The sequence below is a fragment of the Salvelinus alpinus genome, chromosome 30, assembly GCF_045679555.1.
Source record: "Salvelinus alpinus chromosome 30, SLU_Salpinus.1, whole genome shotgun sequence".
NCBI lineage: Eukaryota > Metazoa > Chordata > Actinopteri > Salmoniformes > Salmonidae > Salvelinus > Salvelinus alpinus.
Window position 1 is genome coordinate 39,961,647 of NC_092115.1, and position 25,935 is coordinate 39,987,581.

The 25,935-nt window shown below is 44.1% G+C and overlaps 1 pseudogene; it reads right to left on the reverse strand.

The window, feature by feature from the left end:
- Window positions 1-2,700: 2,700 nt before the first annotated feature.
- LOC139560205 (transcription factor E2-alpha-like) overlaps window positions 2,701-25,935 on the reverse strand; it is a 40,458-nt pseudogene continuing 17,223 nt past the window's right edge.

A 25,935-nucleotide genomic window follows, 5' to 3' on the forward strand; every position in this document is an offset into this window, starting at 1 on the left:
ACTAGCTGGCCAAGTTAGGAAGTCATAAACCCAACCTATTTCTATAATTTATGTTCTTTATATGTCTGATGACTTAATAATTAAGCAATAAGGCCCGAGGGGGTGTGGTATATGGCCAATATACCACCGCTAAGAGCTGTTCTTTATGCACAATGCAATCCGGAGTGCTAGGACACAGCCCGTAGCATATTGGTCATATACACTGCTCAAAAAAATAAAGGGAACACTTAAACAACACAATGTAACTCCAAGTCAATCACACTTCTGTGAAATCAAACTGTCCAATTAGGAAGCAACACTGATTGACAATAAATTTCACATGCTGTTGTGCAAATGGAATAGACAAAAGGTGGAAATTATAGGCAATTAGCAAGACACCCCCAAAAAAGGAGTGATTCTGCAGGTGGTGACCACAGACCACTTCTCAGTTCCTATGCTTCCTGGCTGATGTTTTGGTCACTTTTGAATGCTGGCGGTGCTCTCACTCTAGTGGTAGCATGAGACCGAGTCTACAACCCACACAAGTGGCTCAGGTAGTGCAGTTCATCCAGGATGGCACATCAATGCGAGCTGTGGCAAAAAGGTTTGCTGTGTCTGTCAGCGTAGTGTCCAGAGCATGCAGGCGCTACCAGGAGACAGGCCAGTACATCAGGAGACGTGGAGGAGGCCGTAGGAGGGCAACAACCCAGCAGCAGGACCGTTACCTCCGCCTTTGTGCCAGGAGGTGCACTGCCAGAGCCCTGCAAAATGACCTCCAGCAGGCCACAAATGTGCATGTGTCTGCTCAAACGGTCAGAAACAGACTCCATGAGGGTGGTATGAGGGCCCGACGTCCACAGGTGGGGGTTGTGCTTACAGCCCAGCACCGTGCAGGACGTTTGGCATTTGCCAGAGAACACCAAGATTGGCAAATTCGCCACTGGCGCCCTGTGCTCTTCACAGATGAAAGCAGGTTCACACTGAGCACATGAGCACATGTGACAGACGTGACAGAGTCTGGAGACGCCGTGGAGAACGTTCTGCTGCCTGCAACATCCTCCAGCATGACCGGTTTGGCGGTGGGTCAGTCATGGTGTGGGGTGGCATTTCTTTGTGGGGCCGCACAGCCCTCCATGTGCTCGCCAGAGGTAGCCTGACTGCCATTAGGTACCGAGATGAGATCCTCAGACCCCTTGTGAGACCATATGCTGACACATGCACATTTGTAGCCTGCTGGAGGTCATTTTGCAGGGCTCTGGCAGTGCACCTCCTTGCACAAAGGCGGAGGTAGCGGTCCTGCTGCTGGGTTGTTGCCCTCCTACGGCCTCCTCCACGTCTCCTGATGTACTGGCCTGTCTCCTGGTAGCGCCTCCATGCTCTGGACACTACGCTGACAGACACAGCAAACCTTTTTGCCACAGCTCGCATTGATGTGCCATCCTGGATGAACTGCACTACCTGAGCCACTTGTGTGGGTTGTAGACTCCGTCTCATGCTACCACTAGAGTGAGAGCACCGCCAGCATTCAAAAGTGACCAAAACATTAGCCAGGAAGCATAGGAACTGAGAAGTGGTCTGTGGTCACCACCTGCAGAATCACTCCTTTTTTGGGGGTGTCTTGCTAATTGCCTATAATTTCCACCTTTTGTCTATTCCATTTGCACAACAGCATGTGAAAATTATTGTCAATCAGTGTTGCTTCCTAAGTGGACAGTTTGATTTCATAGAAGTGTGATTGACTTGGAGTTACATTGTGTTGTTTAAGTGTTCCCTTTATTTTTTTGAGCAGTGTATTACAAAACCCAGAGGTGCCTTATTGCTATTATAAACTGGTTACCAACGTAATCAGAACAGTAAAAAGAAATGTTGTCATACCCATGGCATACGGTCTGATATACCACGGCTGTCAGCCAATCAGCATTCAGGGCTCGAACCACCAAGTGTATAATTATTAATAACACCTAATAGGTGTGTTTAACAAGGGAAATTGTTTGCGAATGTTGGCTAACATTCCATTTGCTTTGTGTTAGCCGCAACTGTTTGCTAAATGTTAGCAAACAGTCTGAAGGTAGTGTGCAGCGAGCACAAGTGTCTGTTTCATGTCTAAACCGCCGCTGTTGACTAAGTAAGTATTTAGCCAAATTTTTCATTCTCACTGAGTCTCTCCTCTCATAGCTCTATAATCATTGGAAATTGAATAATCAAACTGACATTGTATAGGGTCATTACTCAAAAAAATGCAAAGGACTGGAGAATATCAGAATTAGCCTGTAAATGGGAGGATACTTCCAGATCTGTCTTTAGTTGCAATGGAGTACAGACAGGTATACATTTATAGCCATATAGAATAGCCATAGACCCTCTTCCCATCCAGCACTTTGTAATTATTCAAAACATAAAATGCTTGGAGATGTTTTAAAACACTTGGGGCATTCTCAGCCGCTTCTTTAGGCTACCTGCAGCACACACCTTCACAGATCTCAAATATTACGAGGCCTGAGGACTGAAAAGGAACAAAATGGTTGTATTGATGCTAGCCCAGGCGGCGATTCAACTATATTTCTTATATCTACCTATTCCTTCTAAATCCATGAAGAGGGCGTGAGCGTGCACATCAGGGAGAAGGGTGGAATGACACTGTAGTAGACCTTCGCAGAGAGATAATCATGTTATTTTCAATACACAGTAGCCTACACACATAATAAAAGCAAATAATCTAAGTATGTTTTCAACCCTTTATTACAATGTTTTTTTTTCTCATTTAGGTATACAAGCTCAAAAAGACAGACATTGAAAAAATGTATATTTCTGTTATTAAAAATGGCACATTTATTGCTACATTACTGTTATATACACGACAGTTCTCAATATCTACTTTATATATAAAAAATAGGAAACTGGAGGCACTTTGAGGACAAATGGATTCTGTCCCCAATGTAAGAGAGACAGTGAGTTTTGTAGCAGTGTGTCCATCTGTTGAACAGGGCAGAGATTGGCAGACCATGAGAGGCCCCCTGGCAAAATACTAGTTGTGCATTTTGACAAGGGAAGTTCTAAGGATACTGTACTCAAAATTCAGTTAATATTAACAAAAAGGAACACATGTCAGCGATGTTGAGTTTTCAAATCTCATTCGAGTAATAAATCAAAGACAATACGTGTCCTCTGTGAAACAGACAATGGCAGTTGAGGTGGAAATAATACATTATTGATACTAATGCTTAGGGTTTCACCTGGGGGATGGTTATTATGAAAGACAAACTGACAAAGTCAAGAAAATACTGTTACAATTCAGTATCACTCTGCACGGGCAAATACTGTTTAGTTGATAATTAAAACAAAACTGACCAAGTCCTGTATAGGTTCACATACAGGACATGTCAATTTCAGATGTTTGATATGATAACAAAAATGAATCTCTGCCCTATTCAGTAGAAAATAAAGTTCAGACTGTTGCAAATAAAAAAATATGGACATCATACTCTACTCCACATGAGTATTGTTTCCAAATCGCCAATGGTTTGTACAGAAGATAAAAGGTCTGGGGACACTCCTATTATATAAACTTATAATAGGGCTCAGTAAATCAAAGCGGACTCAGTTGTTTGCCAAAATCTGAGATGCCATCACGAACTGACAGAAAAGGTGTAAAAAAAATTACTTTATAATTTATTTTCCTTTGGGAGCTAATAAGAATAATATTCATAGAGATTTACTGAAGCATTGCCCCACTCTTCCCTCCCATGTCAACCTTGTTTATCTGTAAAAGGTTCTCTTGGAAAGCCATACATGCAGAGACAATCACAATTCATCAGTGTTCAGGCACTGGTGAGTAACCACTAACAATGATCCCAAAGTCAAGAGAATGACTGAGGATGCCCTGTTCATTAATTCCTCATACATCTTTTTCTGTTTGTTTTGAAATGTTTAACTAGGACCAACAGACATTAACAATACAGCAACTGTAGACCTAGCAAGCCGAAAGGTATTGATATAAAATCTAACTTGTATGAAACACTACAATTTTGTTCCTTTTGCAATAGTTTTTACTAAATGTTTGCGTGACAAAGCTTGTCAATAGAGCCCCACGGTAGGAGTCATAATACGCATAAAACCTAGCAATCAAACAGGGAAATGGTTCCAATTGTTTTTCCACCATTCATTTTTCACACAGGGAATTTTGGAAACACTTAACAAAGGGCTGCTGTGTTTCATGTAGGCTTACCCTGGCCTGACGTTTCGACAACCATGTAAATCTCTCAGACAAGGGGACTTTTATCAATATATTCGGCTCCATTTACTCGGATTCAAAAATGCAAATGACCATCAAATTAGACCATGCAAAACTACAAATCCCTGCAAGCTCCTGCACACCATCTCAAGCTAACACCTTTGCTAACAGGTATTGTGTCAATTTACAACTTGCACAAGACAGTTCCCAGAATTGTAAATTTAAAGAAATTTAGCCAATTTATAAATTACAACAATTAGCTAACAGATTGTTAATCCAGAGATTACTGCCTTGATTCGGCAGTCTGGTCCAGATCATCATGGCATTTGTAGTTGTTTATGACCCCCCCCCATTTTTTATTTTTAAAATACAAGCGAATATATTGTTAAATCACCTTGTCCTAAAAAGATTTACTCGGTTATCAAAACGTCACGCCAGGGTAAACCTACATGAAAACACAGCCCTTATTTTAAGTGCGTCTAAGATCCCTGACGGGAAAAATGAATGGTGGAAAAACAATTGGAACCATATCTCTCCTTGGTTTTATGGGTATTATGACTCATACTATGGTACTCTATACTTGGACATTTCCATTTTCCTTTGATAGTGAGTAAGTAGTAATAACTGGTATCAATTACATATACAGACTTTTTGCAGTTTTTTTCTGAAACAGACATGCTCCAAATTACAGGTACTTCCAAAACAGGTTGGGGATGTTCTAGCCAGATTAGGAGTTGGCATGAACTACTTTTACACCAAAGCAACTGGCACGTCATGCTTTTCCCAATGGTAAAAAAAGAAGAAGAAAAGAGAGATCACTACGTTTGGGAGGGAAGAGAGACACTTAAAGTTTGTTCCTGGTATCTTTAAAATGAGTCGCCCTTACATTTAAACAATGTAAATGAAAAGAAAGTAAGCAATCCAAAAGAAAACTCATACAGCTATCTTACAAAGTAAAAAACAAACAAAAAACAAATCACTTCTACAAAAAGGAGGATCCTTACAAACAGGCTTTGTAAATTGTTCAAAACACCCAATGCTTCCTGTAATTTAAGGAACACAAAATTGTCCATCGATGGCAGTTGAATGCATTCAAGGGAAGATATCCATGACATTTCAGAATGCACACCACAAAATAAACCCTCTTGAAGTCCAACAGCCATTCCTTCTGTACGGGAGAGGCTATACGGATACGCATGGTGCCAAAATGAATGATGCAGCTGAGGTCCGAGTGGAGACGAATGGCTTCGGTTCAGTCTGTCATCCAGATGAGCCCTCCACAGCTAGCTAGTTTATGCTGGCTAAAACAGCAGCATGGTGCTAGTTTAAAAAAATGACAACTTGTAAAAGAAAGTCATGTTTATTTCTATGGGCGAGTAACGACAAACCGGTGCGAATGACGTGGTGCTTGTCGGCGTGAGTTGCTTCCCACTGCGCAGCAGTATAACATATCCCCGGAGGTAGTTAAAAGGGGCCAATTTGTTCCATCCCACTTGATTTTATTTTGAGTAGGATAGCAGCCTACATGAGAAATAACTTGTACTACTGGTAGTAACCATCTGGATGAGCAATTACTTAGCAATTACAAGTTTTAAATTCTTGCCGAATTTTCTAGCCACGAGCATAAACTAGCTAGCTGGGAAGGTCTCTTCAGACTGACTGAGCTGAATCCGTTCAGCTCCACTTGACTCAGCTGCGCGACATACGCCATCAATTTGGGCACCAAGTGTGTCCATATAGCCTCTCCTCTTCAAACTAACTGTAGTCTACTGAAAACTGACATAGTCCGTCTTACATAGTCTTTTAAGGACGCATGACCTGGACATCTAGGTTTGCCTTGCCAACTGACGACACTTGCTCCACAAACGTGAAGAGGAGAAGGCAATGAAGGCAGGTGGTTGACTGAGTTTGGGGCAGAGTATACTGACCACGCATCCACATGGCCTGGCTGAAATGGAAACAGAACCAGAGGGGCAAAGACGGGTACGGTAGAGGGAGTGGAGGGGGAGAGGCTTGCTCTGGTTCAGAGCACACACACTTCCTGCATGTTTCAGTCCAATCTCCCCAAGACAGAGTGAGGAAGTCTTGAGATGACCATGCCAGAGTGATCCTGTGGAATAGTAGGTGAACGGGGAGTGGTTTTCAGCTAGTAGCGAGTCATCATGACCTGTCCTGGGTCTCGGTATGTATTGATGAGCTCACCTTCCTCACTGGCAGTCCTTCAACTCCACTCATGGCAGTGACGACAAACAGATGAAGACAAAATGGAAGGCTTGTAGGATCCCTGGATCAAAATAATACACACCATAATAAATCTTCAGACGGGCCTGTGTCTGGGCAGCCCTTACGAGAAGGCATAAACAAAGAAATATGGCCAAAGTTGGCTAGGGTTTCTTTTTTATCATTGTGCTATATAACAGCACTCTGCCTGCCAATTCAATAAGTGTCCATTCGTCACTATGACAGTCCAGTCTTTTCAAATCTGGTGGCTGGATACCTCAAACTCTACTTCTGTGTTTGACATTGAGGGGAAAAAAAGTAAAAATGATGGTGGGGATGACGACGACGATTGTAACTTGCCCAAGCCTTGGCGTTATGCATGTACATCAGGCACATAGTTACTCATACAGGTTAGATTCTGATGTCACCGTTTCTTGTGATGAAAGTAAGACCTACTTTTCAGGTGGGAATGGCAAATGACTATCAAAAGGACACAAAATCCTAGGTTGCTCACATGAGCAATTGATCCAAAAATACTATTTGATCCAAACAAATGTTGCTCCCAACATGTAAAGCAACTTCTTCAAAATGTCTTACAAAAACAAACAATACGCAAAAAAAATCATTGCGTTTCAATTTCCTCTGCCTGTGATCCAGTCTCTCCTTGGAGTTCAGGGTGTTTACTGTAAGTATTCTTCAAAACTCTGTGTGTATTGGTGTGTATGTATTGTGTGTTCATGGTCAGGAATGTGGCCACTGGCGTTTGTCAGTTTTGTGTGTGTGTGTCTGTGTGAGAATGCGCTTCTCCACTATATGTGCTAGCATATATAGAGAGCACCTTTGTGGATTGACACACACTGAGATGCATGATAAGAGAATAAGGCCACGTCTTCTAAGAGCTGTACAAATCAAGAGGATCAGGAGCTGGAAGAGAGAAACAGGGATTGTTATATTATGGTAACACACATCATGCCACAATACATGCGATATGGACAGTTACAGTATGACAGCAGAGAATGACAACTTACCCAGGTGTTACATATGGCTGACAGAGTTGTGTCCATCGCCCCCTAACCCGGGGTGCCCCCCTCCCATCTGCATCTGGGGGTCCACCCCCGAAACCTTCTCTTCCTCCCTCCGCTTCAGACACGCTGCCTTGGGGTTCAGGTTACGCTCTTTAGGAAGAGGCCACACAGGTTAGAATCAGAGGGGTGGAGTGGATCTACAGGTTTTGGCTGAAACTTCAGGTTAACTGATGGTGAGCACAATCAAGAAGATTGTCAAAGAGATGGAGGCAAGAGGCAAAACCATCAGGTTTCACAGTATATTCTAGTAAACGGAGAAGGTTAGGCGTATAGAAGAACGAGAGATGTTAAAAACAAAAAGGGTTAGGGTTAGACGGGCAAGGAAGGTATGATTAAGGTGTAAATGCTGCGAGATTCTAGTCATTAAAGAAATATTTTAAAAGTATATCATCGGAAAGCATGGAGGACAGTAGACCAAAATGGTGAACGGAAGACACAGCTGGACAGGAAAGAGGAACGACCAGACGGCAGCAGTGGTGAGATCATTAAGTATTTGACAGAGGTGCAGCCCCCATTTTCCCCGCCTCCATCGGCATCTCTTTTTGCTCGCCCCTTTTCCATTATCCAAGAGGATAGAAGGACAGTCAGAGGCAGGTGAGTGCATATAGAGGTGAGACTGCTGGTTGGGTGGTTGAGTGGAGGTAGAGGGCCTATAGGTGAATCATTCTGGATTTGGAATTTTTGGTAAGGAAGCCTTCCACAGCTAAAAGGAAGCCCTATGTCGCACCTGCATCTCCAGGCACAGTATGATCTCTTTAGCCGTCATACTAGTCAAGTCCCAGTTGACTGGTTGGAGGCGGACATTACTGGGTTGGTTGGTACAGGAATCCCTACTTTGTACCTGCTTCTCCATGCCCAGTATTAAGAGCTAATTGGCTGAGTGAAGGTGGTTGGCGGTACTGGATCTATTCGTAAAGAGAGGCCTACCTCGGACCTGCTTCTCCAGACCCATTATGACCTGCGCGGCCTGCTGCAGGATGATGAGTTTGGTTTGGGCCTTGTCGCTGCACACGTGCACCTGCACCATCTTGCCCAGCTCCCTGAACGCCTCGTTAATGTCACGCACGCGCACCCTCTCCCGGACGTTGTTGGCCGAGCGGCGCTCCCGCTCGCGCTTCTCCTTCTCCTCGGCCGTCAGGTTCTCATCGTTCAGCGAGGCCGTGCTGCAGCTGCTGCTGCTGAGGAGGGAGGAGGGTCGTTATGGTACACCCCAACACCTGCCGCTTTTACCCTCCAAGTTGCCCCTAACTACAGCCCTAAGGACAATTTCTGCGGAAAGTTTCCTTGGATAGCAAATTGCTGTTCCAGGGTCAGTTAGCTCATCGTTAGATCTGATCCTAGACGAGCATTTAGGGGCAGCCTCTCCCTGGAGTGTGACCTCAGAGGGGCTACAGCATTCCCTGCACACTACTCAATTCACATCCTAGAGCAGACGGCCTGGTTGGCTGAAGGTGACAGCAGTCATTATTTAAGTGCCATATTTGGCCAGGAGGCCAGCAGCAGAAAGCTGTGGAGGTCCGGATGGACAATGTATTCCAGTGAGGAGGATGGGGTCACGGATGGATGATCCCAGTGGAGTGGCGCCAAGGTGCAGGAGAGCGAGAGATCGAGCGGAGGGATGGACCGCCAAGGACATGGTACTAGAATCCTTTTCTTTAATGTTTTTTTTTTTTACATGGAGGAATCCTAAGGCCAGAGCACTACTGTTACTGTCAACGAAGGCACCGCGTAGGACCTTGCAAATGACATTCACTTCCGACGAAAGAAAATTGGCATGTAACAACAAAACCGTATTCGCAAAGCAACTTTATTACTTCTCGGCAGACTTTCACTTGGCCAAAATAGATCATTTTAGGGTTCTTTTGTCAAATTGAGCGTTTTGAATGTTGAGCCGTTATGGCTTGACAACTATCAGACCAAATGTTCCAAATGGAATCTGACAAAGCCAAGACTGTGTCTTCTGCTGATCAGGGTCCAGGGTGGGAGTCAGAGGATAATATGAGGCCTTTTGGGGGGGCGGGGGGGGGCTGTCAGTTAGGAGGTAAGAAGACCAAGGAAGAGAGGGAGAAAGAAGGAGAAAGAGAGCGACACACCCTCTGGCAGGTCTAGATCATACACAAGGCCAGAGAGGAAGCCAGGGGGGAGAGCTTGGGAAACAGGACAACAGAGAGCTGAATGCCACTGGTGCCTCATGTTAAATACATCAGCGGCCATAGATGTATTTATCTGAATGAAAGGAAGCTGAAGTCACTGCTGCCATCTGCAAAAGTAAACGATGAAAAGAGGAAGAGGGAGGGGGTTGAAGAGAGGGAGAGGCGTGGAGATGACCAACGAAATCAGTACATTAAAAAGGTTAACATTTGACAAATAAGGGCATGCAACAAAGACATTGCAATAAGGAAGTGAAGGGTTAAGTTAATACATTGAGGAGGAATGGGATAGGAGCAGAACAGTGAGCCCCTCCATCCAATCACAACCTGTGTCTGCATTTGTATAGCCAATCAGCAAGCAGAATACATAGAGGGGGGGGGGGGGGGTCAATGCATAGAGCCAGACACAGATAACAGTAACACACTTGTAGAAACAGAAGTGGTGAGGTCTTGTTTTTAAAACAACTTGAGGGGTAAATGTCAAATGACAGCTGCCTGATTTTTTTTTTTTTTTTGTGGATAACAGAGGAGACAAGCCCATATAAGTTAAACCAAGAGAAATAAAACAAGACTAAAATGTAACTTGGGACTGGTGATATATTGCTTATGAGTGTTTTACATTTGGGAAAAATGTAAACCCCCCCCCCAGACAAAAAAAACACATCTTCACACTTCAAAATTGGGCCATTAGCCAAAGCTGATGAAACGAATACAGAAGCCATCATCTGGTCCTGAAATCATTTCAACGTGAAGTGTAAGATAACAATGTTGTTAAGAAGAAAATGTGTGTTGCTAAGGCCTCAGACAAGAAGCACAGTGATTGGACACAGACAGCGATAGAAGCAAATAAAGGAAATCAGAGATGTAATGTTAATATAGTGGAAGGTGAGGCAGAGTCACATGAAGCATATTTTACAGTGGAGACAGCCCAGACAGACAGCCCCATGCCATTTAGAGCAGGCAACACATACTTCACCAGACCAGACATGAGTTCAGTGCTGGCCTGTATGTGTCCACAGCAGCAAGGCCTTATAGGACTGGAGAAGGGCTAGTCCCAAAACAGTCTAAATAGCCTGCTTCCTCATCCCCTTTCCTCCCATCATCACTGATCAACAAACACAACTTGATGGTTGGAAACTAGTCTAAAGGCAGAATCTCAATACTTGAAAGTGGCCTCCCCTCCTAGTCCCCTCTCCTTCATCTGCAATGATCTAAAAACACAGAACAGGTGAAAGCAATATGGACTGACACCTTTCCAATTACATCACATCAATGAAGGAAGAGAGCCACAGAGACCAAACCATTCAAGACTATCGAGACACATCCCAGGGCCTTCAACCTGAAGAATAGGAGACTAGAAACTCCGAAATTGGGACGCGGCCCTACCCTGGTCCTTTCTCCCGTCTAAACCTGGATCCCCCAGTGACAGCACACTGACCTCGGACTTGCTGCTCCAGGTTGAGTATAACATTAACGGCCTGGTGCAGAATGAGCAGTTTGGTCTGGGGTTTCTCATTAGTCAGGTGGAGCTGACACATGCGGCCCAGCTCCTTAAAGCCCTCGTTGATGTCCCGCACGCGCAGACGCTCGCGGGCATTATTCGCCACCCGCCGCTCTTTCTCCCGCTCCACCTTCACCTCCGGCGGCAGATCCTCGTCGTCCTCGTCCTCATCATCACGACTGATGAAAAGTCATTGTGGGCCACGGGGGGAAGGTTTGGTTGGAAGGGGGGGATAGAAGACATTACATGGGTATGACTGACATATTTACTAACATGGACAAGACTGTCCAAACAAGTATTGTTTCGTTCACGGTAGATAATTACTAAATTTTATCATTCGGGGAGAGTGCTGTACTACTTTGTGGACTTTGATTACAAAAAGTACTTTCTTTAATTAAGTACTTTGGGGCAAACTTGTTGCTAAAAACTTTACAACAAAACAGGACTTTATATAAATCATCAGTTACATATTTCTGATAGAACATAAACAGCTTTCCTTTATAAATGTAGAACATTTTCTTATGGTAAAAGCCAGGTTTACATTCATGAAATAGCTCTGACATGATACCGTCTTATTTAACTGAAATGCAAGGCAACAAATTGAACATTCACATTCATAATACTTACGCCATCAGATATTAAACTCAGGTTATCTGCTTCAGAGATTGTATGCTATACGAATGTGTTATAATTTCAAGATTTTGTACAAACCATTCTCAAGGTACGAACAGCACGGCTCAAAAAAAATAAAATAAAATAATAATAAAATAAAAAAAGTTTGCTATGCCTGAGAATAAAACATTTTTACGCTGAAATTCTGCCCACAGTCTAAAATAGTTCTGATATAATCCGTTTTTTAAAATTATTCTCAAAATAATTAAATAGCCATCTATATTTATGGCCACACCCCTTTAAGTGTGAGGCTCACGTGATTGGATGCAGACTTACTCTGCTCCCGTGTCTGATAGGGAGGAGGAGAAGGTCTGGAAGGAGAACATCTCTCTGAAAACAACGGTAGACACGAGGGCAAAAATGACAACAGTGCTACGGAGAATCACCTCTTTTTGGGTGCTGGGGCCGTGTTAAGTTGAAATAACGATGGCAAACCTGCACTCGCTGAATACATTTAATCACTTTCAAGCAGCAGATGATTTAAATCATTAAATAAATCATGATAATGTTTAGTGAGTGAGAGTTTACCCCCTTTATGACAGTGGCACAGACCCCACATACGCGCGTCTCAAGTTAGGATTTGGCCGAGAGAGACGGACTTCAAATCATATGGATGTGTGTGTTTCTGATATGTTTTATCGCTATCAGAAGGGTTAGTCACCTTGTTCGAGTGCGGGCCTTCGAGTCTTTCTTCTCATCCTCTGACTTGTCAGCCACAGAGGAATTCTCGTCATCCTCCTTGTCCTCCCTTTTGATGTCAGAGCCACTGGATGAGTGTGTGGAGCGAGGGAGGCCTGAGGGAAGATGGGGGGGGGATAAGTCAATGAAAAGCACAGCAGATAGTTTGAGAAAGAGAGATAGTCACAAACATTGTGTGTCTAATGAAATTATGAGGAAAAGAGGGGGGGGGGGAAACTCACTGGTGAAGCCTTCGGGCTGGCTGCCAGAGGGAGGGCCGTGATGAATGCACACCCCCACCAGTCGAGTCCTCGTGGTGGTTGGACATCTATAGAGCAGATGAGAAACATGGTATTAGGCAAGTAGACTGTACTACGGACAAGTAGGTGTTACATTGGTATCACATGAAGGAGGATGTACATAATAGTGTGACACTAATCAATGGACATAACACCCTAAACCATTACACCACCCATGTGGCTAGATAGGGCCACTAAGTATTTATCCTTCCTGTTCTTACCAGGTTGGGCAGTCTGTTGGCCAATCCCAGGCCAGCGTTGTTGAAGGCCTGGGCGAGCCCTCCTATCCCAGCGCTGAGGAGGCTGTGCATGTCAGCCAGCCCCCCTGGACCCCCTTGTCCCCCGGCGTGACGCTGGAGCACATGGATGGCCTCCTCCAAACGATCCTCCATCTTGTTTTGCTGTAGGGGGGAGGGGGAAAGGGCGGGGTTAAGTAAAACTAATGAGTCAACACTGTTCATTTATCGATTTTAATTCATCCAACTTGCTTAGGATCAAGGTGGTCTTTTTGATTCTCTAGTGCTGTTACTAATACCAGCGCCACTGCACACATGCATGGAGTTGAACATGATAAGTTACTCACCAGAGCCTGCAGTCCACCCTCGAAGTTTGGAGAGGGTGTGGCCTGTCCCGAGCCCCGAGGCCACTGAGAGGCAGAACCTACAGAGGTAGAGACATTGAGCATCTGGACAACAACCTTACGGGTCTGTGAAAATATAGTCGGCGCTAACGGCAAGAGTGGGTCTGTCCAGCTACCAGGCAAACGGTCCATACGGCTAAAAAGCAGTCAACCCTAAACCCCATTTCAGACATCACACTCAAAGCACTGTTGTCAAGCAAGAACCTAATCCTATTACTCAGTTCCACTCTAAACCAATAGATGGAGCCATATTATCATTGTAATCAGTGTCATTTAAGCTTCCTCTGCCTCTGAAAAATATATTTTCTTGTTGTTTTCCATGTGGCTGTAACCTTACACCCCAGGATAGTGCCCCCTAAGGCCTAAAACAGGTGTGATCTCATAGGTCAGTGATTCACTAATGTTTTTGCCCTTTCGCCCACCCAAAGACTTAGCAAAATAACGCCTTATTCCATCGTGAATTAAGACTGGGCTAGGAACTAGCAGTAGGCTCCAACCCACCATTTGGGAAACACAAGGCTAAGTTAGACTAAGGACTAACTAACCCAGGTGCAATCCTCCTAGCTACAGGTGTATTCTCCCTGCCCACTCACCTGCTATGGCCTGGGGAGAGCCCACTGGAGTAGACGGAGATGATGGGAAGGTGTTGCTGTTGTGATCTGAGGGATAAATCTACACAGAAACAAAAAACATGAAATGGTGGGTGTTTCTCAATATGCATACTACCGTGCTCCACACGCATGTTCCAGGTGCCTTCTTAAGGGACGTTCTTGTAGAGGATGAGAGTGTGGAGAACGCATAAAACAGTACATTTGAGAAGCGCTCGCACTCCCCCTACTGTATTACCTCACGCTGCACCTCCCCAATGAACCTTTTTCCAGCCAGGACAATGGCAACAATAGAGACGAAACAAGATGTACACAAAGCAAACATTTTATTTGATAGTTATCAGCTAGATGTGTAAATTGTTGTTATCTGGCCAGCTAGCTAAACATGCAAAAATGACCTAAAATGAATGTTATGCAAGGTAGATGTAAATTCTTCGTGGATATCTGGCTAACTAACAGTAGTAGCTAGCCAGTTATCACTACAGACGTACTATGGGCTTGCAACCTACAGTGGGTATTGTAGGCAGGTAACCATGCCAAAATTTATACAGCATGTATTTATTAACGTATCAAGTTAAAATATTGTAGTCAGGCAACATATGAGATGTGAATAGGCAACACTTCATTCCAAAGTCGGAGTGTATTTTCTCTCACGTCAGCTCAAATAATTGATTTCAAGAAAATGTACATAATTTTTTATGTGGTTGCTTCATATTTCTTTGCATACTAACCATTGAAGCAGTCACGAAGTACGCATTCAAGAAGTGCCCTCCGTGCTCCGTTTCGAATACTTTGATTTGGACTCATGCTCCAATTTGCATGCTAAGAGCATGGTAGTATGCAATTTGAGAAACACCATTCAATAGTAAGATCTGTGACACAGAGAACTACATAAGACTCTGCATTATCTTTTATTTGCAGATCGTTTTTTCTAGGGCTGTCCCAAACGAGAAAATATAATCATCGTCGACCGAAAGTCGGCTGCTCTTTTGACCAAATCGATTGGTCGACATTTTTAAAACGTGTATTTTTCCCATATATAGACACACCCAATGTGTTTTAATAAAATCAACTATATACATTGATCTTGTCTGATGCTTTAAGCTTACGGTTTGATGAAGACAAGTGCCTCAAGAGGGCGCCAGAGATCTAGATAACCAGAAAAAAAAAAAACTTAATCTGACCCAACTATTGTCCTCCCGCTCCAGCTGGTTTTCGCAGATTCTGCCATTACTCTCCTGAAGGTGCCAGTAAAAGGCTACACGAGGAGTCGGCAACCTTTTTTCATGTGGATTGACAATTTATCAAACTATTTCTACCGATCTGCGTGCCCGTTATGATTTTCATTAGCACATTTTCTTGAAACAGTTGAATTTAAATGTATAATAACATCTTCATATCTCAAAATCATTGTCATGGGGTGAATCAAAATTCTATCCAACTCCAAATGAAAAGGATACAAACCTAAAAAGTAACTTCTATTGCCATCTATGTAAAAATAGTCTATATAAAGCCAAATAAAAACAGTAGTAAATATCCTGATAAAAATAAATATCCGATGAATCACAATGTTGCAGACAGACCATGTGTAGCCAAACTTGAAACATTGTATCAACTACTAACTTGAGTTCTGCCCGAAGCATGTGCTAGGGAACGTGCAACGTTGTATAAAATATTCTGGGCCCTCGAGAGTTTCCTGCGCCAGTGAGCTCAGGACAGACAGTTGTAGGCCATTTATGGGGAATTTATGTACACTACCAATCAAAATGCAAACAATTCACACAATGAAGTTATGAAACAATGAATGTGCACAAATTGGCGGGGGAGACATATTCTGGAGAGAGAAGTGCATTGTGCATATGGTCAATCTGACATCTGCATTGGCCATGCAGCATTTAAGGTGATACGGCCTCAGAAGAAGGTAGGACATTCATACTTCTAGCGCTTCGTGGAGCAGAGCAGAGCTGTTTTCAAGGAAGTAAGTTTGTGTTTATACAGGATGTACTGCCCCCACCTACAGTCAACCAGTCATGTCAATGAGGAGCTATACAGAGCCCTCTGCATTGTTACAAAATTTGGGAGGCGATGCGGTACAGAGCTGGATTTGGCCTCTGCATGCATCTGGAGGCTCTGCAATTGTGTCACACTGTCCATATGGAGCCCCCGACCACATTTTCGTATCAATCATATATTGGCTTTTAGTCTAGGCCTCAGCAATGGATTAGTTCACTGAGACGGGCACATATATATCACACACACACACGTTACTGCTCGACTAAAACAAATTTAGGTCGACCAACAGCCTAACAAAAAAAGAAAATACAAAATAAATAAATCGACCAGTCGACTAATTGGGTTCAGCCCTAGTTTTTTTTCTTGGTCTCGGTGGATCAATCAACATGGCATAATGACTGAAGACTATGGTTGATGTGGCCTGTGCGATTCTACTCACCGATGCCAGGGCTTTGCCGATCTCATCTCCTGAGCTTCCTGTCCCCCGGTTGGCTGTGATGAAACAATAAAGTAGACAGCAAACTATTATAATTGACATTTCCATTTTGAAGAACATATAGAAGTAAAGGGAGAAACAAACAAAGGAAGGGCCAGAAAGTGAGAGAAAGAGAAAAATAGACCGAAACAGGAAGCTATATAGAAAAAGACAGTCTACATAGTGTCAGTGGTAGACAGTCATACCCATGATGGTGTCTGTTCCGTTGATGGGGGAGGTGTGGTTGGAGACTCCATAGCCAGTGGATCCTGAGTGTAAGCTCCCGTTCACCTCGCTGCCGTGCAGGGGGTAGTTCTGGGGCGAGAGAGGCAGCGGCTGGCGTTTCTGCACAAAAACAGGCTTAGAGTCATTCTCTGTGTTTTGGGAGAGAGCGAGATGACAGTGGTGTATACTACCATCTTATGTAACCTTTATTTAAAAACAGAGAACCTGTTGGTGTATGTGTTTGTGACAGAAGTCTCACCAGTCTGTCCTGGGGGTTGATGGCTGTGAAGGGTGTAGGCTGGCCCAGGTGGGGGGAGTTACCCAGCATGGCTGTAGAGTAGCCCGGCTGCCCCATCGACCCGCCAGAACTCCATGGGTCAGGGGAGGGGTGCAGGCCTTCTGTCAGGGGGAAACCAGGGGAGGGTAGGGATGGGTGTTTGTGTGTGGACAAAAGAGAGGGTGAGCCCCAGAGGGACGAGCAGCATCCAGAGATAAGACAATAAGGGGCCACAACATATGAAGCATGTCACATCCGCCTGATGACTTCATCCTAGTGTACAGATAGACACACAGGGCAGGCGGAGGATCACGTTAGCTCGGGGCTTTGGCTCACTATCACACTGCCAGCAGGTGTTTCCACAGGCAGAAATAGAGAAAATAAAAGACAGGAATGGGTCATCGCCATATACATCACTGGTCAGCTAATGCATTATTCAATTGATTAACCTCACCTAAAACGGTGTTTTGTTCCACTTTCTCCATATAGCAGAGTTATCACTAGGGGCTAACCCACTCTGATAAGTATACTGTGTAGTTTTGGCCCCCAGACACGATCTGGTATAAAGTACTGACCTTGCATGTAGAAGGAGCCGGGGTAGGCTACATTTCCAGGCTTGGAGGCAGGATACCCTGCACCGTCTCTGTTATATTCCTCTCCTGAGGCCGATGCATACACCTACAGAACACACACACAGTAGGGAGATGAGTACGTCAAACGGACTATTTTCTAATAATATTTCCCAATTGATTGGAAATAGTAGAGAAGGTGTGGTCAAAAAAAACGTGTATCGATATCTTGATTAGGATACCCATCCCTCCCTTCATACCCTTGTACAATATAGCATTTATCAATTGTTGTTTTTTTCAATTGAGGAGTATGTATTTTTATTTATCAATTCAAAATCAACAGCCTCTGACATTTGAGGACACTGGGTCATTGACATATCTCTAGAACTAAGCAGTGTGGCAGGTTTTTTAACAGACTGAAAATAACAAGTCCACAGACACACACACTCCCAGTCTTAATACGGCAACCTTTTGGCCACATTAAAAGACTACTACAAGAAAACTCTGGCTGCATCTGAAATACATTTTCTCCTTTCGTTTTACGTAATTATTTGGCCTATACACAGTACAGCCCAAACTCTGTACACCTGTATAATCTGCTGGAAATTATTCACACCCCTTGACTTTACCCACATTTTGTTAGGTTAAAGCCTTTTACAAAAAATGTATTCAATGTATTCCACAATCCACACATAATACCCCATAATGACAGCGAAAAAACAGGTTTGAAATGTTAGTAAATTTATAAAACATTTAAAAAAACACTGAAATATCACATTCACATAAGTATTCAGACACTTTACTCTGTTGAAGCACATTTGGAAGCGATTACAGCCAAGTTCTTGGGTTTGACACTACAAGCTTGGCACACCTGTATTTGGGGAGTGTCTCCCATTCTTCTCTGCAGATCCTCTCAAGCTCTGTCAGGTTAGATGGGGAGCGTCGCTGCACAGCTATTTTCAGGTCTCTCCAGAGATGTTCGATCGGGTTCAAGTCCGGGCTCTGTCTGGGCCACTCAAGGACATTCAGAGACGTGTCCCGAAGCCACTCCTGCGTTGTCTTGGCTGTGTGCCTAGGGTCGTTGTCCTATTGGAAGGTGAACCGTCGCCCCAGTCGGAGGTCCTGAGCAAGGATCTCTCTATACTTTGCTCCGTTCATCTTTCCCTCGATCCCGACTGACTAGTCGCCCAGTCCCTGCCGCTGAAAAACATACCCCCAGCATGATGCTGCCACCACCACCATGTTTCACGGTAGGGATAGTGCCAGGTTTCCTCCAGACGTGACACTTGGCATTCAGGCCAACAAGTTCAATCTTGAATCTACTTTCTCATGGTCTGAGAATCTTTAGGTGCCTTTTGGCAACTCCAAGTGGCCTGTCACGTACCTTTTACTGAGGAGTGGCTTCCGTCTGGCCACTCTACCATAAAGGCCTAATTGGTGGAGTGCTGCAGAGATGGTTGTCCTTCTGAAAGGTTCTCCCAACTCCACAGAGGAACTCTGGAGCTCTGTCAGTGACCATCGGGTTCTTGGTCTCCTCCCTGACCAAGGCCCTTCTCCCCCGATTGCTCAGTTTGGACGGGCGGCCAACTCCAGGAAGAGTTTTGGCGGTTCCAAACTTCTTCCATTTAAGAATGATGGAGGCCAGTGTGTTCTTTGGGAACTTCAATGCTGCAAAAGTTTTTGGTACCCTTCACCAGATCTGTGCCTCGACACAATCCTGTCTCGGAGCTCTACGGACAATTCCTTCGACCTCATGGCTTGGTGTTTGCTCTGACATGCACTGTGGGACCTTATATGGCCTTTCCAAATCATGTCCAATCAATTGAATTTAACACAGGTTGACCAATTAAGTTGTAGAAACATCTCAAGGATGATCAATGGAAACAGGATGCGTTGAGCTCAATTCAGAGTCTCATAGCAAAGGGCCTGAATATTTATTGAAATAAGGTATCCGTTTTTATTTGTAGTAAATGTGCAAAAACTTCAAAAAACCTGTTTCACTTTGTCATTATGGGGTATTGTGTGTAGATTGTTGAGGATTTTTATTTTTATTTCATCCATTTTAGTTTAAGGCTGTAACGTAACAAAATATGGAAAAGGTCAAGGGGTCTGAATACTCTCCGAAGGCACCGTAGGTTCAATACACTGCCTTGAACTAATGACATGGAGGTTTCCATTAACCCAGCACAAACTCCTTATGATCCAAATACCTGACATCCTCTTAATGCTCTGTTACCAAGACAACAAATGGTTTCTTTAATGGTTGAAAAAAGCCCTCAACTTACTGCTTCTTCTCGGTGATCTCAGGGCCTTACGGCTAGGTTTGCGATATGTGGTGTGTGTGTTACACACATGATCAAGTTAGGTCTGGTTAACACACATGATCCAGTCTCCTCTGTGGCTTGCAGAGCATCAACCATAGGATTGCTAGTAGTCTCTGGCATGTCACTAAAGAGGTGAAGGTCCTGAGGTTGTGAACTAGCAGAGCCCTCAGAATCAGCTCTATTCTGGCAGGGGTTAGAGAATCAAACTATGCGCCCGACAACTCAGATCTTACACAGTGAAGTTTTTTCTGTTATTTGATTGAACAGAGAGAGGAAGAGAGGAGGAGAGGAAGAGAGGAGGAGAGGTACAAAAGGGAATGGAGAGATGCACTACTAATTACTGTGCCATCTGCCCATTCCTGGACTGCAGCCAACTCTACGGGCAGCTGGGATAGAGGGATGGGGGAGGGAGAGAACGAGGGGGATGGAGGGGGGGGGGCGGCGAGAGAGAAACAGAAAGGAGGGTAGGAGAGGAAGTAGAGCACACAAGAGAGAGGGAGAGAAAAAAAGATAGGGAGTTGAAGGGAGAGCGACAGAGGGAGAATAGGAAGGAGAACATGGGAAGAGCAGAAACGGTATAGTGAAGTCAGGTAATGGCCAGGTCTGCATGTCATCCCTTAAGTAATCTGTGGACGAGGGTGCTGGGCTGGAAGGAATGCAAGCACATCTCTAAAATAAATGGCCCTATAAATATGACCCTCTATAAAAACATGTCTAAATAAATGAATGGGTGAATGAGTAGGGCTCGGTTTATTTTTTCACCTCGTCGGCAGTGTAAAGGCACACAGCTGTGCGTCTGGAGGCTCTCTCTCTGCCAGTTAGGCTGCTGCTCTAAACACCAGGGAGAAGCCTGCCATGCCACTGGGACTCTGTGTGTGTGGGGGGGGGGGGGGCTTAGTCTGGGTATTGGGGTGCACACTCAGTGACGATGAGGGCTGGGAGGCATTTTAAGTATGGGGGATGCAAAAACAATGGGAGCATTCCTGATAATGGGTGGGGAAAAGGTGTGGATATGGTTGGGTAGGTGGGCACATTTTGGGTTTGGCGAGGGCAAAAGGTCTGAGATGGGTGTGTGTTCTTAAGGGGCAAATAGGCAGACTAGGGTATGGCAGTCTGGTAAGAGGGGGGTAATGGTGGGGCTGGAGAGGGGGACAGTTTTACAGGCTTTGGTGTTCCATTTATATTTCAAGGTTGGACATTAGCACAATGGGGGCACCAATTGTTGTCACCTGGTTAGTCAGTATGTTACACCTGTGCTGGCTTGTCATCTTGTTAGTCAGAAGATGTTTCAACTGTGCACAGATGATATTTAAGAGTGGCTGGCCCAGTGCTCCAGTTGTCTTGATAGACGCGAAAGGTTAACACCTTTAGTTGGCTCTCTATTTGATTTCCAGAAAAACATTCCTTTGTCTGATTTCCCTGATTTGTTTTCCCCCCACCTTTTTTGGTTTGCTTCCTGTCTTTAAGTTTGATGTGTTTGTCTTCTTCTTTTGTTTGCCTCTTAGTGGTTAAATTTAGTGGGCGCTCATGGTGAGTGTCTTTTAGGTCCCAGTTGTTGTTGCTATGCAACTTTCAGTGGACACCCCTGTGACTGTCATTTAGAGCCCCTCCTAAAACCCCACCTGTTTTGTTTTAATGGTTGTTGTCAGTAACTCTGTTAGTTCCCTCTTCTGTTTGAGCGACTTTTGGTTTTCATGCTGGGGAACGTAACAGTACTTACCGAAGAGGGCAGGCCAGGGGGAACTTTCCTGATCTTTTTTGGCTGGGCATCTGAGAGACACACACACACACACACACCCACACACACACACACACACACACACACACACACACACACACACACACACAATGAAACAGAGTTATGAAAGCAGTTAAGGGCATTCCAAATAATTTTCCATTTGGTAAGCGCTGTGCTGGTAGCTATATCTGTCTTTATGGCACATAACTTCATCAAATGTAATGTAATCTTATACAACCAATATGTTTATGCAGCGGCCTCACACCACCTCTCCTTCCATTGAATCCCCTACAGGTTTAGCAGAAGTGAGATTTCTCAGGTTCTTATTTTAAAGCTAAGTAGGAGAAGTGAAGGTAATCACAGTCGGAAATATGAACCAGAATAAAGAGCAACTCCTCTCCTTTGACAGTAAAAGTGGAGCGGATACGGTCATGAATTCCATGTGATTTTGTACAAAGAGGTAGCAATTAGTCGACAGTATACATGTAGAACTAGGGCTGGGCGATTTGGCCTAAAACGCATCTCTAACTTTTCCACGATATACATCTAGATTTAAAAAAAATGTTCTCTAAATAAGCTTATTTAGGTAAAATGCTCTGCATTTAAAACAGCAATAATCGAATGAATTCAGAACTTAGTCAATTATACCAAGGCTAAATAAATGCCTTCCACAACCATAAGACCAACTCATAATTTAATTATTTTATCAAAATAGTACCTGCTTTTTCTGTTGTTGCAATAATCACTGATCTGGCTTTCAGGTCGGTCTATAAAAATGACCTTTTTGTAACACATTTAACCAGAACCATGCATAATGCACCCCCACTAATAATGTAGAAAATACCACCGGTCTCAATCTCTCAAGCCAAGCCCACGTGCTAGCGATAAGCCAGCTAATATTCATAATTTAAACGTTTAGTCAACTTGGATCTAGGTATAATTTCACAAGCTCTGAATTCAGTTACAGTGGTTATGAACAAAGCCTGATGCCCGTATCCAACTGTTTAAAACGCCATTCTAGCCTTTCCACTTTGTTCAGATGTTGAAATCAAATGACCTACCTTATTTCTCAGAATGAGAACGAGTTGCCAATTCCTTATACAATTGTCTTATGATTATTGCACATTTATAATACACAGACTAAACGGCTAGTATAACAATCTTTATTTGACTAAAATGCTGCTAGCGATACGTGGTACCGTAATGCGCACAAAAACTAAGCATTCTTTTTCCAGAATGTGTTCATTGGTACATCCGTTTTAGTAGTGTCTGCTCTGCTCGAAATTTGAGGAGTTGAAACAAACAGGGAATGGTTGGAAAGGTTAATGTCTCCTCTATTACAGTAAAATATTGTCTCCGTGTGTTGTGGGGTCCATATGACCGATTCTGTTGGACCAAACCTTAAATGAAACCGTTTGTCAGAGAGGAAGAAGTGATCTCTCACCATTGTTGTTGTGAGTGGTAGGGGGAAGGGCTTGGCAGAACGAGACGAAGCGAGAGGTTTCACTCTGGCCAAAATCTGCCCAGAATAAGCCTAATGGGTTTCTATGCGCTTATTTTGAACTTAAGCTTGTCGCCTGCGTTCACCGCCTTTGGGACAACAACGACTCCCATTGTTAAGGCGGAGACATGAACATCTCGTAATTATATACAGATCTCTGGTGTAAATAGGAAGGTGCACAGCACAGATGGAGCGAACAAGACCAAAAAGACAACATGAGAACAAGAGGGCATAAACGCTCACAAAAACGAAAAATAATATATTTTTTAAACCTTGATTCTGCAATACTGGCATTTGGAATATCACGCGAAAACATAAAATCAGAATTAAATTTGATATCACCTAGCCCTATGTAGAACGTCCGAGATTTACAACAAATGCATTGCAGTAAGCATTTAAATAGAAGCTTCAATTCAACAACGTTTTTTTTTAAAGACCCTCCAATGTGGCCACCAGGAAAATTGGCACTGCGGCACTGGTTTACATTAGTATGTCTATTCTACCCGTTCTAATTCTGTGCACCATCTTCCTTGCATGTATCCATGCTAGGAAATAGGGATAGCATGAGTGTTTTATGGGGTAATATTCAGTGGTTTCTGTCCTTACCCATGCTCTCCTGGGTGGGTCTCCTGCGAGGGTTGAATTGGGAGGGGTAGAACTGGGAGCCAGACTTCAGGCCCGAGGGTGACAGGGCATCAGGACTGGGCATGGGCATCTCACTGGGCATAAAGCCCGGCTACGCAGGAGAGGAATGAGAGAGAAGGAGAGAAGACAAGGTCAGACACACAAATACTGCATGGGAGATTATCCCAATGTGGAGAGGGGAAAGAGGATGAGAAGGTCGACGGGAGGAGGGGGGAATGGGAGAGAGGAGAAAACAACTCAGGGATGAAGGAGAAGATGGGACAAGGTGGGCAGATTCACAAGAACATCAGTCAGAGGAAGAGACGGTAGCTTCAGAGGGGACACAGAGAAAAAACATTTGACACATTGGAAGAGAAGCGAGGTCAAGAGAGGAGTGTGATTTTACCTGCGCTCCAAAAGAAGAGTAGGGTCCTCGCTCAGCTTTCCCTATAAAAACAAGAGGGACAATCAGGGCAGGCCATCGTAAAAACCTTTAAAGCCACCTTTTACGCATCTCCAGCACATTAACACCCAATCCGGGGTGTTCCCCTTTCTCCAGTTGGGTGACCCCCTACCCCCCATCTGCTGCCTGCCTGCTGTGTGGTGCTGTATATGAAGTGTTGTATTTATGGCTTTGGACAGGCGCAAAACAACAAATTGGACCATACCATCCTACCCAACCCAACCCCCTCATCTCTCCTCTGACAGCTCAGCTGAGACACACGCTATAGGCCACACTAATCCTCTGGCAGAGGTTTGTTTGTGCTTGGGTGCACCCAAACCCCTAACCCCCCTTCCAACACACAGCCTAAACACCCTGTCCCCGTGTATGCTCCTAGTCACCTCCACACACGTGGAATGCCCCTGAAGGAGGTCTCTCATATACAGCGACAGTAGGTGAGGTTCTCGCACACACAGTCTCTGTATCCTCTGAGACACACATACAACTGCATCTCCATTCACTCGTGTGCGTTTCAATTTACTCCCCTAAAGACGTATCATTATGCAGTCACTTCTCCTGGTCATTTATTGTAAATACAGGGTGGCTTACTGCAGCTCCGAAAGCCACACAAGACCACAGGGACCTGTTAGTGGGTTTACTTTGTCTTGGTGGGGCCGTCAAATCAGCTGAGCTTAATTAAAGGGATGGGGAGAGAACCTGCTCATGTTCCAAGGTCTAAACCACAGACCAGGTTGGAGGAAATGTATTCAGATTTCCTTACCAACGATCCCCGAGCCGAACAAGGGGGTGGAAGCGATGCCTTCGTGCTCGTTGTAATGAGCTCCTTCGCCATAACCCTGGAGGGAGAGAGATGAGAGAGATAATATGAAGACTTAAAATCAATTGCTGCTTCTTAAAAAAACAGATTCAGTATGCCAATCTTCAACCAAACACACTGCGCATGTGGGCTCCTTGGGCTAATCTATGCTTAGGGTTGGGCGATGTCATCCTTTGTACGATCGTGATTATGTACCCGTAAAACATTGTGACATACGATGCTAATCACCCCTATTGGCCAGCCCCATATATATTTTTCTTAATGACAACAATTCAACATCAGTTGGGCTATAGTGCAAAATGCAATGCAACTGAACGAATCATAATGAAAGATAATATTTTTGAAAGCCTGGACAGAAGCTAAGTGGAGGCAATGGCAAATCTTTTCTGATATTCCTTTCTGGTGGAGGAGCAGAACAGGTTTGTGTGTGTCGGTCTGGCGTGTACATGATGGAACAGTCTGATGAGGAACGGGCTGTCTTACCGTAGTGAGCTAGGTTATAGGCCTGCATCATGGGACGGATAAAAGCACTGCCGTCCTTATAATAATGGCTTTATTTGCCGCAAAATAAATAATGTTGTCCGTTCTATACCTCATAAAGCTGTGACTGAGAAGAGCCTATGCTATAGAGTTTCATTTGTTGTTATTTTTGAAATCCACAACAACTTTGGGACAACGCCTTCGTATGATAGAATATTTGGGAAATAAGCTACTGTTCATAACTAACTTGTCGTAAAGCTTTTAGGATAGGCCTAGTAGGAAGATAGGTTATTTGGTTTTCAACCTCGCATTAAGGGATTTTCATGGTCCGCATGGATAATTTATTTCTTAAGAGGACTAATAAAT